We start from the raw sequence: 12332 nt of genomic DNA, 5'->3' as shown, positions 1-12332 counted from the left end.
TCCCCGTGCCTAAACCTACGGTGAGTAGCAAGAGATCGATTTTGCTAGGCCCTCCAGTTCTTCCGCACAAGTCGAAAGTGAAACCGTGGTGTGGCCCGTTGCCGAAGGTTGGGCCGACGGATATCACCTTGTCCGACTTTTTCCGTCCCGAGTGCTGGACGAAAGTTACTAGGCGGAAAAAGAAGGGGGGTCGGGCGGTGTCGCAACGATCACCGGTGGTGGCCGGTGTTCGTGATATTCGGGCGGACAGACACGCGCGTTTGAATTTGCTTTTGGGCACAGAAGGGCTGAAAGTGATCGAGGGCGCCGTGGGCTTGGCTAGTACTGGGCTCGAGGTCCAGGGGGCTGGTTAGGCTTGCGGTGCGCAGGGTGCAGACGACGTGCATGTGGAGGCCTCGAGTCGGTCGCCCCCGCATGCACGTTCCTCTCCTTCCCCTCATCGCGTGGCTAGGGTTCGCCGTAGAGGAAACCCGTGGTTCCCAAACGCCTCATCGCGCCGTCGTTGTCCGGTGATCGCCGGGGTTGCTGATCGCCGGTTGTCTCCTGGACCGAGTCCGGCCAAGATGCCGCCTAAACCGCCTCCTCCGCGGGCGGCGCCGACTGCGCGGAACCAAGCCGGGGCCGCGGGAGCGACCGCTTAGGCTGCGGCGGCGAGCGCGCCAGGTCCCGCACGGGCTGCGCCCCCGCCCCGGCCGACCCAACTGCCGCCGCGGGCGCCGGCTCCGCCTCGGGTGGGGCCACCTCCGCCTCCGGCTAGGGCGCTGGTTCCGCCTCCGGCTAGGGCGCCGGCTCCGACTCCGGCTAGGGCGCTGGCTCCGCCTCCGGCCAGGGTGCCGGCTCCGCCTCGGTGGGCGCCTCCTTTGCTTTCTGCGCCTATTCTCGTGCCTAGGGCAGCGCCGACGCTGCCACCTAGGGTCGACCCGCCGCCGCCACAACGACCATGGCCGAGGCAGATGGCGGGAGGCCGCAGTGGCTCGGGCCAGGGCTCGACCGGCCACGGGACGGGTGCGTCTGCGGGAGATGACCGTAAACCCCCGAGTGCTCAGTGGGGCGATGATGGGTATGATGCATATGGCGCTGGTCTGCACCGGGGTTCTTCGTCCACTGGAGGGGGCCGTGGCTATGCTTGGGTGGACAACGTCAATGATAACCGGGGTTTCCAAGGACCGACAGGCAACTTTGTCGAGGGTGCGGTTGGCCCTAATAACTGAGCTTTCCGAGGACGTTTTCGCGGAGGTCGGGGCGGGAACCGGTGGCACCACCCGCCAAAGGCATAGAAGACCGCTACCGCGACGGAGGTGGCTGACGATGCATCGGATCTACCGCAGGTGGCGGTGGAGATGGTGCAGGCTTTGGCTGCAGTCTCTTTGCCGGAGCCCATGTAGATAGGTGATTCTGGTTCTGAGCAAGGTACAGACAAGGCCGAGGATGACAAGCTATCCAAGTGGGCGGCTAAAAAGAAGAAGCTAACCTGTTTCCGATGTGGGGAACCGGGACACTTTTTGGTTCAATGTACTACGGAGTTATGCGATTTGTGCCGGAAACCTAAACATACAGCAGCCGAGTGTCCTCTGATGTTGGGGCCCAAACCTTCCGTTCAGATATACGGGGTGTGTTGTTCAGAGTTGATGTTTTTTGAGTCTCCCAGTTTGGAACCCTCGGCTCCCGTGGTGGAAACCTCCTTCCCCGGTGTGGTGAAGGTGGTTCATGGACCGTTGACCGAAGCGCAGATCATTCAACAGTTGAGAGAGCTTGCTTCGGGTAATTTTCAGTGGTCCTTACTTAAGCTCACAGATAAATCTTTTAAAGTGGATTTCCCATCTAAGGAGGATCAGCTGAGAATCCTCAAGTTCGGTATGAGCAGGGTCACGGATACTAGTTATGTGTTGCAGTTTGATGAGTGGAAAAAGAAGGAGCCACAGGGCACGCCGTTAACTCAGATCTGGGTTCGTTTCTCTGGAGCTCCGTCTGCTCCTCTGGACAGCTTGTTGGTGACGTGGAGCCTGGGTTCTTTGATTGGGAAGACTGAGCAGGTGGATATGCAGTTCACACGTGCTCACGGGGTGGCACGTCTACTTGTCAGTGTCGCTAACATTGAGTTTCTGCCAGATGTGGTGCCTTGGACACATGCAGGCGTTCTGTATCAGTTGGATGTTGAGTATGAGGATCCTAATATTTTCAGTGAGTTTGAGGATGATAATCCCATGGACACTTCTGAGGGGGAGGTGCTTCGGGGAACCAGGATGATAATGCTAAGAGTGATGATGATAAGGCCAAGGGGCCTTCAGGTCCGTTTGATTCTGGTGACTCTGTTCCTGTTGGGTCCACTGGTACAGTTCCGACAACCACTCTTCAGCTTGGGTCGTTGGGGGCGTTCTCGGCTCCGCCTAGGCTTTGGTGCGACCGGGTCGATTCTGTGAACCCTATGGTGAGTCTGCGTGTGATGAAGCATGTCGAGGTGGGAGGTGCCGCAGGGCAGGAGGCCCCGCCCTCTTCTCTTACCTTTCCCTCGGCTTCGGTCGAGGTGGCTGCGCCGGTGGTCGCGTTTGGAGGTGACGGGCAGGAGGCTCGGCCCTCTGAGTCCCTGTCGCCATCGACGCTCACGCCCCTGAGATCGGCGACTTGCGAAGGAGCGGGCGTGCAGGAGGCCGCCGTCTCCCCTATTGCTGCTTCGGAGGGCGGGCCGGGTGGTCTGGCCGTTTCATCGCCACACTCCACGGATTTCCCTCTGCTGGTATCGCCGGTCTCGGTTCTCGGCGGGACTTCCGTGGATAGGCCGAGGGAGCTTTCATCGTCTCTGGGTGATGTTCCAGTGGTCCCGGCGCTGGTCACCGCTGTTGGGGGACGGGCAGGAGGCCTTTCCCCTAGCATAGCTTCGCGCGAGGAGGTCATCGCATTCGGCGGGATCCCGGATCATGTCTCTGCGGGGAGACGGGTCAGCGGGAGACTGCAGGAGCAGCCGAACGTTGATGACATGCAGCTCAGGTGTGCTATGAGGGCGGCCAAGCTGCGTGACATCGAGATCTCCACTGGTATGTTTGTTAATAAATCAACTTCTATTATGCATTTTACCAATGATGAGATTGTGCACAATGTGAACCAACTAGGAGTATCACTTGGTAATAATGATTTAGAGATTTCTAAGTCTGTTAATGATATGCTTGATTTGGAAGCTGAACGTGCGTTAGAAATGATTCGTAACATAGCTGATGTTAAGCCTATGAATGAGTCGAAGATTGATGCGCTTGGATTTAGGGCTCTTGATGGTTTGTGTGCCAATCTTGACCCTACATTACCGGAGACGGAGGAGGAGGAGGAGTATGCCTATCCCGAAACCTCTAACCATGATGATGAGTCTTTGGTGATGGCGGCAGAGCCCGAGTGTGGTGACCCTTCTGTTGCTTGCGTTAAGCCTAAACGGACCTGGAAACGGAAGGTTTATCTAGTGTCGGCTGTGCGTAGAAGTGCTAGGATCCGTACCTCTAAAAAATTTCATGACGAAATATGAGAGGCATTTTTTGGAATAGCAGAGGTCTTAAAGACTTGGCTAAAAGAAGGTTTCTAGCGGATGCTTCTCTTGAACATCATTTAGATTTTATTGCTTTGTCAGAGACTGGACGAGGCAATTTCACTCCACAATTTCTTAGCACTTTATCTGGGGGGCTAGATTTTGACTGACATTGCCTCCCTCCTCGAGGAAGACCCGGTGGGGTTCTACTTGGGGTTAAGTGTGAAACTTTGGAAGTTCAGAGTGTAGTTTTGGGAGAGTTTGCGGTAAATTTTTGGGTTAGAACTAAAGCCCATGGATTTTATTGGGCTTTGGTGGTGGTCTATGGAGCCGCGCAACCAGAACTCAAGCCAGATTTCTTGGCTGATCTGGTCCGTGTATGCGGTAACGAGCAGCTACCCGTCTTAGTGGGTGGTGATTTCAACATTATTCGAAGAAAGGAGGAAAAGAATAATGACAATTTTGACGGCAGATGGTCGTTTATGTTCAATACTATCATTGAAAGTTTGGATCTCAGAGAGATAGAGCTCTCGGGTAGGAAATTCACTTGGGCTAACTCGTTACCGGTTCCGACTTTTGAGAAGCTTGGCCGTGTTTTAGCTAGTGTCGAATGGGAGCAGAAGTTTCCCCTGGTAACGGTGCAGGCATTGACACGAGGTATCTCGGATCACACACCGCTACTAGTCGACTCGGGGGCTCAAAATCATGCGGGTAACAAGAATATTTTCTCGTTTGAACTTGCTTGGTTTGAAAGAGAGGGTTTCCTCGAGTTGTTAGCTAGAGAGTGGGCTAAAGACTCGGGTGGAAGGTCACCCATTGAGCGGTGGCAGTGCAAGATTCGTCATCTTTGAAGGTTCCTTCGTGGATGGGCCAAGCATATGCATGGGATATATAAGGCGGAGAAGGAAAGACTCCTCCTGCTTATTCACACCCTTGAGTTAAAAGCTGAAACCTCTATCTTAGATACCAGTGAGCTGGAGACTAAAATGGAGGCCCAGTTGCGACTGAAAGAGCTTCTCCGCGAGGAAGAATTGAAATGGGCGTTGAGAGCTAAGGTTTGTAAAATCGTCCAAGGCGAGGATAACACTCAATTCTTTCATATGATTGCTAATGGAAAGCATCGTAAGAAGAGAATTTTCCAATTAGAACAAGACGAAGGGACGATAGTTGGTCAGGAAAACCTGAAAGTTTACATTACCAACTATTATAAGTAGTTTTTTGGACCTCCGGAAGAGAATTTTGTGTCTTTGGATGAGTCAAGGGTTGAGGATGTTCCTCAACTTGAGACGGACGAGAATGAGATTTTGACTGCTCCCTTTATGGAGAAAGAGGTGTTTGAGGCCATTGCACAAATGAAAAACAATAAGGCTCCAGGACCGGATGGGTTTCCGGCGGAGTTTTACAAAAAATGCTGACACTTCATTAAGGGAGACCTGATGCCAATGTTTCATGAGTTTTTCAACGGTCAGCTTCATTAAGGGAGGCCTATATGTCTGCTTAATGTCAGTTTCAAAATTTTCACCAAGGTTGGGATGAATAGACTTTCGCATATTGTGCATTCAATTGTGCAACCGTCCCAGACTACTTTCATGCCAGATAGAAATATCCTTGAAGGGGTGGTCGTCTTGCATGAAACGCTCCATGAGATTCACTCAAAAAAACTAGATGGTGTGGTTTTTAAAGTGGATTTTGAAAAAGCATACGATAAAGTTAAATGGCCTTTCCTTCAACAAGCTTTGCGTATGAAAGGATTTGACACGGCCTGGAGAAACCAGATTGAGTCCTTTACACAATAAGGGAGTCTAGGGATTAAAGTGACTGACGATATAGGTCACTATTTCCAGACACACAAAGGGTTAAGGCAAGGAGATCCCATGTCACTGATTCTATTCAACATAGTGGTTGATATGCTAACTATTTTAATAGGACGGGCTAAGGATGCGGGGCAGGTAGGTGGCCTGGTTCTGCACCTAGTTGATGGCGGTATTTCTATATTACAGTATGCTGATGATACTATCATCTTTATGGAGCATGACTTGGCGAAAGCGAGAAACATGAAGCTTGTGTTATGCTTATTTGAACAATTGTCTGGGCTCAAAATTAACTTCCACAAGAGAGAATTGTTCTGTTTTGGAAGAGCTAATGATGACCAGGAGGCGTATAAGCAATTGTTCGGATGTGAATTGGGTTTGTTACCGTTCACGTACTTAGGTATACCCATTCATCATCGTAAGCTGACTAACAAGGAGTGGAAGTTCATCGAGGATCGTTTTAAAAAGAAACTGAGCTATTGGAAAGGGAAGCTCATGTCAAATGGAGGGCGATTAATTTTGATTAATTCGGTCTTCACCAGTATGCCTATGTTTCTCCTATCCTTTTTTGAGGTCCCGGTGGGGGTCATGAAGAGGTTAGACTTTTATCGATCTCGATTCTTTTGGCAGAATGATGAGCTTAAACGAAAGTATAGGCTTGCAAAATGGGACATCATTTGTAGGCCGAACGACCAAGGGGGTCTAGGCATTGAAAATCTGGATGTCAAGAACAGATGTCTCCTCAGCAAGTGGCTATTCAAACTTTCGTCCGAGACGGAGGCTACGTGGGCTCAGATTTTGCGAAATAAGTATCTTTAGTCTAAAACCTTGGCACAGGTGACAGTCAGACCGACTAACTCACCATTTTTGAAAGGGTTGATGAGAGTCAAGCCACTCTTTTTCAACAGGACAAGGTTCTTAGTCGGAAATGGAGCTAATACGAGGTTCTGGGAGGATACGTGGCTTGGGGAGACGCCCCTTGCACTTCAATATCCAACTCTGTACAACGTTGTTCAACGTCGAGAAGCTTACGTTGCAAATGTTTTACAATCCACTCCCCTCAATATTAGTTTTCGGAGGACGCTAGTTGGCAATCGTTGGGAGGCTTGGCTTCATCTTGTAAGACGGTTGATGGATTTCCAGTTGTCTCAGCAGCCAGATCAATTGTATTGGAAACTGACTAAGGACGGCGTGTTCTCGGTCAAATCCATGTATCTGGATGTCATAAACTCTAGTGTCATTGCCTCCTCGAAGCACGTTTGGAAAGTAAAGGTACCTTTGCGAATCAAAGTGTTTATGTGGTTCGTGCATAAACAGGTCATTTTGACAAAGGATAATCTGGCAAAACGGAATTGGATGGGTTCTGCTAGGTGTAGTTTTTGTGACCATAACGAAACTATCAAACATCTCTTTCTAGATTGTCTGCTGGCTAAGATTCTTTGGCGTTCGATTCATATTGCTTTTAATATTACTCCGCCCACCTCATCAACATGTTATTTGGAACGTGGTTTGATGGGGTTGACTCAGATATAGCGAGGCACATTCGTGTTGGAGTTTGTGCCTTATTATGGGCAGTCTGGAACTGCAGAAATGATTTGGTTTTTAACAGATCAACGAACATTCACTTTTTGCAGGTTATCTTCAGGGCCACAATATTGATCCGTATGTGATCGCTACTCACTCCGACGGAGACCAGGGGGCGTTTGGCTACTGCGTCTACCCGATGGGAGATGGTAGCTTAGGTTATTTTCAACCGGTTTGGATGGCGGTCATGTAATAGGATAGGCATGTAGTGCTCCTATTTTATTTTGCCAGCCGGTTGTGGCTTTCGATTAGGCTCTTATGAGCGTCTTGTTTTATTTCTTACTTCGAGACTTGGAGACTTTGTTGCTGGATTCTTATTAATAATATGAGCCGTATGCATCTTTCTGATGCAGAGGCTGGGGTAACACCCCTTTTCAAAAAAAAAGTCAAATGGGTGTTGAATCGGTATGATTCTACTTGAATGTATTTTTTTAATATTTTTTAGTCAAATGTGGTAACGACCATGCATGCACAAACTTGTTTTCATATTATTAAGCTTAAAAGGCGCATTTCACTAAAAAACTAAAAATGACATTACCTTTTCGGAATGATTATTTCTCAATCAACTTGGAAATAATTACTACTAGGTTTGATACTCATAGCCGCGTGATGATCTATTAGGGGGTGTTTGTTTCTAGGGACTTTTTGATGTAGGGACTAAAAAAAGTCCGTTTTAGAGACTTTTTAACCAAACATACAGGACTACTAGGGACTAAAAGTTGGTTTTTGGGACTAAATAAAGAAGACTCTCAAGGTGAGTTTTTTTTGGACTTTTTGGGACTTTTCCAACAATGACCCTCCCAGCACCCATTGTCCCGCCGCCCCATGATGTTGTTTGGTTGTTGTTTTTCTATATACTAGGGGTGACATGGTCATTTAATAATATCTAGGAAGGGACTAGAGACTTTTTAGTCCCTGGAAACAAACAGGGAGGGACTTCTTAGGGACTAGGGACTTTTTAGTTGGGACTAGAAAAAGTCCTATGACTTATGAACCAAACAGGGCCTTAGTCAGTTGCACTTATACTGTTGTATAATTCTCGGTAGTATTACGTGTTGATTGTGAGCTGAGTATAACTCAGATGGTTAGATTTGTTGCGATGAAACTAGTCCGCTAGGGTTAAGTCTTAGACTTAGCACTGCTGGCTGCTGCTTACATTTTTTTAGATTTATTTTTAGGTTGTATAGGCTGTTAGGATAATGATTGTTCAGTGAAAAGAGACGTTTTCATCGACTATAAAGACGTCCATGATAACTTTGTTAAGATTAAAATGTACTGCCAACTCAGTATCTTATATGTGCTGATAGAGGTGAGGTGTATATGTGTGTATGCGGGAGTTTGCTTTGTGTTATGTGAAAAGAAACTATCAACGTGTTTGGTTCGAAGTCAGGCAACATATTCAGCTATGGCATTGGGAACCTCCGCTTTCAATTTGGTTTTACAAAACACGTTATTTGTTTGGTTGAGCATCCGAACTCCTATTTTTTCAATAAGACTATTCATAGTGGGAGTAACATAGATTGTAACATCATATTTATCTAGACAAAATAGATGACATGACGAGTAATTAATGATAAAAGAGAGCCATGTAGTAACATAGCTAGTTTTTTTTTCGAAAACAAAGATGCCCCCGGCCACTGCATCTGGCAAATGCATACGGCCATTTTATTGATTATTCTTAAAGACCTTACAAAGTATAACAACAATATGACTGAATCCGCCATCTTGGCAGCAATTGCCGCTACTCCTATCCAAATGATGAAGGAGCGCAAGCTGGGCCACATACCCATACCTCTTACCTAAGCCTAACATTTAAAGCCGAAAGCCCAGACTGAGCTATCTGCCGGGTCTGGGGCTCAAATCGGTCTGACGCACTCACATGTGTCGTCGCCGCCATCTTCCGCTGGTCCATATTCAGAGCAGACTGAGGTGACAACCTTGGCAGATCCTCCGCCATTGACACCACCACAACGCCAAACAATGACCTCCACATACGCGAGCCTTGGCAGGTCCTCCGCCATTGACGCCACCACGACGCCAGCCGACGACCTCCACCTACGCAAGTCCATCTCCAAGCAACGGACGTAAATCCATGCTAGGAAAAGGGCCGCACCACCTCCGTGGCCCACCACCCACAAGCGCCACCCAACCCCAAGGTTTCCAAAGCGGCGCCTTCAAGAAGAGAACGGTGCCGTGAGCGTCGCCGCCGCCCAACAGAGTTAGGGCTTTCGCCCGGGAGACCTAGGGGAAGGTGAAGTGAGGAGATCAGTCCATATCGACGCCTCCAAGAAGGGAAACGACGCCCTCAAGCGTCGCCGTCGGCGCGGCCGGTCATGGCCGGCCAGGGATTTCGCCCGAACTAGATCTCCGCCACCAGCAGCACCTCCTGTACAGAACCGACGACCGAGAGGAAGCACAGCCCGACCAGCCTGGCCTGCACACCGAACAGGGGAGGAAGGGAGGCTCCAGGTCGCGCACACCGACCGCCGCAGAAGCCGCCGCCGGCCTCCAACGACCATCGGATCCCGCCGCCCGCGCAGCCGGGACACCGGATCCACCACTCGCACAACTGTTAGCTGGTCGTGCCTTACCAATGAAGTCGCCGCTCCAGTTCCAGGGCTCCCCACACAGGAGCAGGGCAACCGAGGCCTCGCCGCCACCATCCTTGGTGCCCCGGGCTTGCCCGGCGGCTGCCTCAGGCGGCGGCGAGGGAGGCAGGAGGGGAGGGGGTGAGGAGGAGGGACAACTAGGGTTGGGGGAGGAGGAGGCGCCTAGGGTTGGGAGGCCTTCAGAAACATTGAAATCATCAGTAACATAGCTAGGTATACTCATTTTATGAGTAACATCACACATACCAAGACAAGATGAGTCTACAACCTAATAAATGAAGAGTTGCATGACACCACACATCTGCTATTTTACACTATAGAGAAATAAGATAAACTAGTAACATATGCATGTTATTAGTCTAAGTTACTCCCCACTGTGGGTAGTCTAAGGTTCTACCCGACCATTTTTGGTTTTGTGAACCCATATATCGGAAGACGCTACTATGGAATGCACGGACGAGCGTACCAAATGTGGGATACCGTGTTGGTTTTTCTCGATAATTAAAGGTTGGATTTTATTGACTTATAATGAAGCATAAAAAAGATACAAACACAATGATCACACATATGGTCTCTGCATAGTTAGAATGCACACAGCCAATTTTAACACACGCGCGCGCACACACACAAAATACATTGACAAATAGCAAGGTTGACCAAAGCTATGTGTAGGCGAGAAAAAAGAAAAATCCAAAGCGATTAGATTCATGATCGGCAAACTCTAACAATGATCATATTCACACCAACAATTTTATGACACCAATTGGGCGATGATGTTCTTCAACAATGACGCCTTCAAAAAGGGAGCGACACTCTACGCCACTATCATTGGACCCAACGACCAGATTCAAGATTTTCATCCAGAAAAACCAATCCGAGCATGTCCAAACAATAACTTGAACAAGATGCCAATGTAAAAACATCCCTGGATAGCGGAGGAATTGAAAACAAGGACTAATCCCCCGAACCAAGCGCGTCTTATATCTGTTTGATTGTGAGCATCAGGTGAAAAATATTAATTTCTCTAGAAAATAGCAAAACCGCATTGGAAAGTACCGCGTGAAAGTGTGAAGTCCTTTCCAGTGTTCCAAGGTGTACAGGTGCTAAGGACATCACATAGGCAAAAAAGTGATGTGGTAAAGCAATTAAAAAGATGAGAGAGCACTATGATGACCCCAGGAAGAAACCGAGCTAAGCATGCGAACCTATGTAAAATGACTACCAATCAATACATAAGAGAGTTTAATTATTAAACAATTTCATAAGAAAAGCTTAGCTACAAAAGCTGAGCACCTATGCATCGGGGAGATTACTACCTTCGCACGGGTTTAAAAGAGGTGACGGGCCTTTTAATACATGACGGGTCCACTGTCGCCTTGGAGCGGTCCAAGGTGGAGACCGGGGGCAGCTCCGGATCTGTAGCCTCGCCGCAGACGCATCTTCCCCCATCGGCGCAGCTTGGACGCCGGCGCTGGCCCCTCCCGGCCCGTGTGCATCTCTGACACGCAGCGTGCGCAATTCGCACCTCCCCTACGTCGTCCCCTGCCCTCGCCGGTTGCTACTCCCCCACGTGGGCAGAGGTGTGGGTACTAGTGCCCACCCCGCTGGCACGGATGCGCATGCCGAAATCAGAGGCGGGCACCGCCCGCCGCGAGCGGCAACGGGAAAGGGAGAGGAGGGAGGCGGAGCAGACCATGAGCCGCCTCCGCGGGATGCAGGCGGAGCCCAACGAGGACGCGTGACTCCTTGAATCGGTCTACCGCCGGTCACTTATGACCGCGGAGACAGATGCGCAACGGCTCGGTCGGAAGAACACCAAGGCGCTCCAGATTGCCATTGAGCAGTCCGAACGTGAGGCGGCGGAGGTAGCAGCGGAGGCGGCTCGGCTCGCAAAGCTCAAGCTGCAGCAGGACAGGGAGGTCCCGCGGCTAAAAGGGCTCGTCATCCTCTCCGACACCTCCGACGACGACGACGACGACGGCTTCTCGTCCGATGACTCGGACAATCCACCACCAGCCGCCGACACTTACAATTGCGCGGCGACCGGAAGGGCAAAGGGCCGGCGAGGAAGTGGTGAATCTCCGCTGTCTCCATCTTCAATGTCAAGTTTTTAGTAATGTAGTTTAAATTTATATGTTTGAATTATGTGAACTTTGACGATCTTTTGGACATCCGTTGGTGAGCTTTTGATGACCGGAATGTGCATTTCTTTGTCCGATGCTATGTTTGTGTGATGATCTATGTTCTTTTATCTACGTTGCATGCTAGTATGGATATAAGGGATTTGATATGAAATGTATGGATGTGGACGACGGGATTTGGAAAATGCCCACATATATGTCCGAACGCGTCTGCGGAGCGTTTGAGAGTCCGGATTTGTAGGTCTAGGGTTATTTTTTTGTGGGGTGAAAATAATTTAGCTAGTACTCTCTCAGTTCCTAAATATTTGTCTTTCTAAAGATTTCAACAAATAACTACATACGAAGCAAAATGAGTGAATCTACACTCTAAAATATGTCTACATACATTCATATATGGTAATTCATTTGAAATGTCTAGACAGACAAATATTTAGGAACGGAGCAAGTAGTAACATGACGCATCTAAAGACAAATTTATGTATGTGACAACTAGTTTGTTGTGGTACTCCAGTCGTGGTGGACTAGAGTAACATACTCCCTCCATTCACATATAGAGCTTAATACTTTTTTGAGATTATCTTTGACCACGATTAACATAATAATATGTGACATGCATGTTACACAAAGCATATCACCGAATTCATATGTATAAGAAATTTCTAGTGATACAATTTTTATA

The sequence above is a fragment of the Triticum aestivum genome, chromosome 1B (genome assembly GCF_018294505.1).
Source record: "Triticum aestivum cultivar Chinese Spring chromosome 1B, IWGSC CS RefSeq v2.1, whole genome shotgun sequence".
NCBI lineage: Eukaryota > Viridiplantae > Streptophyta > Magnoliopsida > Poales > Poaceae > Triticum > Triticum aestivum.
The sequence above is the reverse complement of the archived record's forward strand: the minus strand, read 5'-3'. Positions refer to the sequence as shown.